The sequence below is a fragment of the Varroa destructor genome, unplaced genomic scaffold (genome assembly GCF_002443255.2).
Source record: "Varroa destructor unplaced genomic scaffold, Vdes_3.0 BEIS01000001.1, whole genome shotgun sequence".
NCBI classification, from domain to species: domain Eukaryota; kingdom Metazoa; phylum Arthropoda; class Arachnida; order Mesostigmata; family Varroidae; genus Varroa; species Varroa destructor.
The window spans coordinates 24,361,654-24,368,043 of NW_019211454.1; positions in this window are offsets into that span (position 1 = coordinate 24,361,654).

A 6,390-nucleotide genomic window follows, 5' to 3' on the forward strand; every position below is an offset into this window, starting at 1 on the left:
CCAGCCGCCTTCCTAGACAACCAGCTAAAACCAAACTGCTCCCTTCGTCGTGCACTAGTCACGCTAATTCTGTTGCTGGGAGTATCGGTGCGTTTCCGTCACTGTCGCTGCGACCAGCCTCGTCTCTTCGAGCTGCCCCTGCGAAGAACGATTCCATACGAATTGATTCCGAAAGCTAGTACAGAGAAAATATAGAAGTGATGGAGAACCGTCATCTCAAGTGCAATGATACTGCCTTTTGATAGGGGGTATGTCCCGATTGAACGGGCCGAAACCTCGATATTTTTCTTTGTTCCATCAGTGCCCGTTTGTCGACTAGCCGCGAGCTAGAAAGTACACATAGTGAGGAGCTCAGAGTTCTGCACACGGCCTGCCAAATTCGCTTTAGACGGCACTGTCCTGGGCAAGAACCGCAGCAGAGATATTATCAACCCTCGTCCAAAAGTCGTCACAATCGTACGATCGGAGGGAACGTTTGAATTTAGGGAAAAGGGATGGGATCGGGAGAAAGGACCACTGTAGAAACACAGGCCTTACAATGACGGTGGAGGCCGTTTAAAATTGCTCGCTCCCCAGAACAGACCGCAGCTCGTTGAGTGCCGATCAGAGTCCGTAGGAAAAAAACAGCGATATATCGGCGGAAAGGAGAAGGGCCGGCGCGCAATGGAAACATAATCGGGATCCCCCTTACCCACAACTCCGCAGCGATTTTACGTTGTTGATACTGAACAAGGGAGATAGAGACAGTTTGATCTAACTGGAGAAGCCTGGTGAACGTTGCTGGAAACAAAAAAAGAGGAGATCGAAATTGACTCTGCCCGACAACATCCACGAACCCAACCCAGATCAGAAGGAAGGGACAACGGTGACAGTGGCAGATGTTTTCGCAGTCGACCTCTAGAAACTGGTCAGAAGATATATGAAAGAAAAGCGAGAAATAAGAAAGGAAGATGAAGATGTCTATGTAAGATCACTCAACTACGAACTCGATTTAAGATGAACGTCCTCTTTGGTGAAGATATTGGTTTTGCGGTCCAATAGTTGACTTAAATAAATGAGGTGTATTTCTCATTGGACGCACTTTCAAACAAGGCTCCAAACCTTTGAAGGACACAAGCGAAAGCTGAATGAAGCAAGTCTTACGTTCGATACCACCATTAGGCACTCTATCAGACGGCTGGCTCCCACTGGACAATGAAATGTGTTTACGCTCAGATTTCAACCGATCTTACAATTACCGATCTTTCAATTTTAGCAGGCAAACATGGTACCCACGACGCCATAACCGTGACTGAACGATATAAGCTGCTAAACATGCTACATTATGCCCACGTAACACGGATACTGTCGGTAATTAATTATGTAACATTGAAGGTTATTAAAGTTTTCTTTAATATTTTTGTGTTTTTACGTTTAATATTTTATAAAGATTTTTTTTTATTTACAATAATGCCATTTACAATAACTCAAGCTAATTGATAGAAGTTGTGCTATCTGTATGACCATTATCCGATAATATTTTCTAGATACGAACAGAAATTACAGCGGTAAGCCTTGCTATGTTATGATGATATGTTATGTAACATTTGTAAATAATAATGTCAAGTTCAATGGTTAACTTCCGCTTCTTATCTATGTATACCTGGCGCTAGGATACTCACAACTGGTACCTGTGATATCTATTTCTTTGATGAATTTCGTCAGAGAACTAGCATGGTCGCGCGTATAGCGCCAAAATTTAAATAACCTGATATATGCAATACACTCTATAAAAATTACGTATTGATTCAACCCTACCAGGGAAATATTCAGTTTCAAAGTGTAACAATGACCGCTGACCTACGAAATAACGCTTGGCAAATTAGCATGCTCCCTTTAGCTCATTGATATCTTATCTACACGTAACATATGTTTACAGATTAATATCCTCTTGATGTCTTTAATGGGAACGAAAAAAACAAGCATATAAAAATCGCGACCCGCTGTTACGAATAGACCGTTCCTTAAACTACACCCTAATAGAAAACGGACCTTAACAAATTTGATGCACCTTTAACGTCCTTCATCATTCAATCAGTGAACATATTTACGCAAAATGGAAGCTATTTACCTATGTGGGATACAAACATCTAAGGAACGACATCCTAACCAAATCTGATAAGAAATTCTGCCGTACTAGCCAGATTGATGAAATGGGTATTCAGGTATACATGTTCGCTCGGAAGCCCTTTCACTAGATCGTTGAACAGATAAACTACCATCCTGTAGTAACATGTTGTAGCTGTACATAACGGTGCTAATGTACAGCGTTTTTTTTTTTTTATTTCATATGAGACATACATTTAGCTTATCGGAGGCATGGTCGCCCATTCCAACGCGAAGGGAAAATAATGGCCCAAATAGACAATAGATAAGAACGCACGGCTAAGGTCTTTCTTTACATAGGGCGTGTCCTCTCTCAGAGGGCGCGTGTCAAGAGATCGGACTTACCGGCGATAACGGTAACGGTAGGTACAGGGCTAGTAGACATGTATTTTCTGCAAAATAATTGACTAGCATAAAGAACGAACGTGCATTCACTCATCTTGTTGGCCGCAAATCTGCGGTGCGCTGTTCGTTACTAGACTTGAAGAAAAAACGACAATTTGCGGGGATTATATGGACGCATATTGATAGCCAGCTTCGGTACAAACATAGGCTAGTATCATGCATGAATGCTCCTATTTAGGCAAATATAGAACCTAAAGGCGTTCGCAAAAGTAACGTGGATATATATTATTAAACAGATAACCATTAAATGACTATATTTTATGGGAGCTGTGGTTTTGTTGAAATTGCTTGTCGGACAAACTCCAGTTTTAGTTGTTTATATCGGGTCTCAACATGGTTCCCAAAGGAGCATGCATGTATAGAGTATATCGGTTAACCCTCTCCAAACAATTTCGTATCATCATGCCGGAGGATTTTTGGCTTCTTCGAAATATAGTTGAGTTGGATTTTCGATGGTTTTACATTCTGTGACAGTCAGGAGACCACAGAATAGAGTATGATGAGTTTATCGAAGGTTTTTTGTCGAAGGCAATTTTTGTCGTGATCTGTGCGGCGTTAACTGGTTTCAGCAAGGCGACCCAGTTCATCAGGTAGAAGGGACGCTAACTTAGTGAGCAATAGATTTGCACCTTTTGCCAGTTTAAAGGACCTGTTGAAATAGCAACGTCTATTTAACGAGCTGAAGTATCAATATAAAGATTTATGACCGAGTAAGTAACGATGCACATTGCCAGCGAAAGCGAACGCCCTTTTCGAGTGCGATTGCTTCGTTTAAAAGATCTAAGCAGCTACTGGGAGGCAGGAAATTGTTACGAAGCAAGAGAAATTACATTTTCTACTTTCCTTTTCATATCAGCTTGGAGACGCTAAAAACCTTTTTCGGTTATTTTGAAGTTAAACGAAATTAAAATATATAGATGGTAATTACTGGTTAGAAGCTTGGCTGATCAAATCGAGGTTTATAGAAAATGTTCTATAATTACGCTAACTCAAGTTGCAGAAAATATACGATACAAATGTAACATAAACTAATAAAATGATGGGTCCGATGACAGTTTCTAATTGTTTATGTATTGTGTTGTTTTAGATTGCTACTTACAGGTACACTTTCGCCGGGGCATGATATACATTACGATAGCAGTCCTTATCCAAAAATAAATGTTTTGATTTTTACATCTGACACTCAAGCCGTTCAAACGGCTTACTCCTAGCCCAAAACGCAGTGCGTTTACGCCTGGATTCAAACCTGGATCTAAGTTTAGAAGACGAACAAGTTAATATCACACTGTCGGGAGGACAAACGTTGAAGCACGTATTGATGGCTCACAGTTATTTTTAGCAAAACTCTATTCATTTAGTTCAGCACGTCAAAGGGGCTTTTGTTGATAATCATTTTGTATACAAGGATTACTATCCTTTATATTCAGCATCCTTTTTGCAAGGCACATGCCATCCAAATAGTGCACAGTATTTCATATATCATATCGATGCTCTACTGCGACAAAGATTCCTTAATATTTGAATATACGCATACGGAACCATGAAGAACGCCATATTCACTGCTTAGCTCCATGATATATATTATTAACAAAGTTTAATGCGAGACCGGCGTTATTCAAGAGTAGAATTATAGATTGACATGAAAACATGTTTGTGAAAAGTTCAGCTTTTTTCTTCTCCGAAATGAGGAACAGGGTGTATACTTAGAAGACGCTGTAAATCTGTAAAAAGAAAAAAAAAAGGTAATCTGTAGCGTGCCTTTACGCATTTGTTGCGACAAGTTTATGGCCTTGTTCTACTTTTGCGTCAGTTGTGGAACCGGAACAAGCAACCCAAATTTGAAATATCAGCGACAATCGTCAACATCCGATGTTCCATAATGGCATCTATCTTAGATCAGACTTTTCAGTACTGGGCTTCGACAAACTAAACGGCTGCCTCATCTGGCTTCTTTTATACATAGTGAAACATGCATTATAATCATATGCGTTATTACGGTGGGGTTCCTTTCGCAAACGCGCTGCTTGAGAAAACATGATAATACAATTGAGAGGACTCGAAATTAATTAATGAAACATTTAGGCCTTTAAAGGCAATAGAATCACAAGGACAGATTAATCTCAGATTGTGCAGATAGAATAGGCTTAATTGGGCTGATTAAATCTTTGATTCAACGGTTTAAGCATTGGAGATGCGACCACACAGCGTAACGATAAAAGATAACTCGCCAAGGGTAGTGAGATAGCCGAAAAAGCAATATATCGTTTTTTTTTTTATGTTGTCCTGATTTGCCTAGCACGTCCGTATTAGCCTTATGTATATATTTTACATAACGTGTTAGATTTTATTCTACATAATTCAGTGTTCCTTTTACGCGGTTAAGTATCATGAACGTCCCCTAACTCCAGTTATTATAGAATACCGGTCGTAATGCTTTTGCTTTACTACTGGAAGACAACGAAGTTATGCGAACCAAAATATACTTAACGAACTTTAAGAAACCTATTTGCAGATCCAGTGTTACTATTACAATCAAAGGTAAGTGTCAACTTTTGATTCTAGCAATTTTTCGTTGGTGGATTTCTCCCAAGTAATGGCATATAGCATCATTACGAACGTATTTTTTGTTGCTTATAACTTCGAACGAATTTAGACGAAATAGCTTGCTTGGAGCTTTTCCTTCCTAAGCTTAGCCTTTATAGACATTTTGGTATTTCTATATATGTTATCAAGCGCCATTTTCTTTGTCCTTATATCTCATACGGACCTGTAGAAGGCGTAGGGCCTGTAGGGTTTTCATACAGATTACAAGCTTCATATAAAGGAGGGTTTTCAACCTTCTATGTTAAAATGCGCTAAACGTTGGTACTGATCGCGCGCTGAAAAGAGGAGCCGTGTTCGTTGCCCACATGGACCCTTCGGTGTATCTGAACTCTCGATATGTCAGCTTCTTTGATAAATGGGCTTTTTAATAGTACATTGCCTTTAGTCCGTTTCGAGCCTTGTGCGAACTTTTTGGAAATAATTTGCTTTTTTAGCTAAACATTGCTGCCTCTAAAGCTCATAGGTACAAGATGCTACGTTTGTTTGCGCTCATTCTGATAACTAGAAATCTCCTGCGGACCTTCTAGGACATCGAAGCATGTCCATTAGCAACCGTTAGAGTGGCCCGCATCAGAGCCGTTTACTCTATGCTGTGTGAATATATCATACTCAACACTAATGACTGACAATCCAATTAAAAATTACTCCTAAAATAGCTAACAAAGTACTTGTGCTTGCATAAAAGTCTACGCGCAGCTGTGGCAGCGTCCTCCGGACTCCTCATCCACAATTTATGACAAGCATTATTGTCATTTCTCATCATATTCGTAGCCGCGCATAAATCATCTAAGGCTAACCTTTGAATTTGCCCACTGCCGCCAAGTTTCGCAGAGAAATAGCGAGCTTCTGCGTAAGCAGATTGTTCCGCACTAGAGTAGACCTCATTGAAAGGCCTTAGTTCTGAATGGCCAAACAACGATTTACATCGTTTCAAAACAAACGTACTTTTTTTGTACAAAATAATACGCCTGTTTTACAGCTTATACACTGTACGATACATTGCTAACTATAGGCGAGCGAGTAGGTGGCAGATTTGCCCCAGGATACAATTAAGATAAATAATGGGCCACCCATATAGCGTGTCAGTCTTTGGATTGCTGCCGGTAAATAAGTCCTTTCATGAACTTTAAACGATTCAAGTATCAGCCATGTCAGCATTGTAAACAGTAATGTATATGCCCGTTGTTTTACTGATGACTCAGTTTAACAGTATAAGACTGTACTTTTTTTTACTAA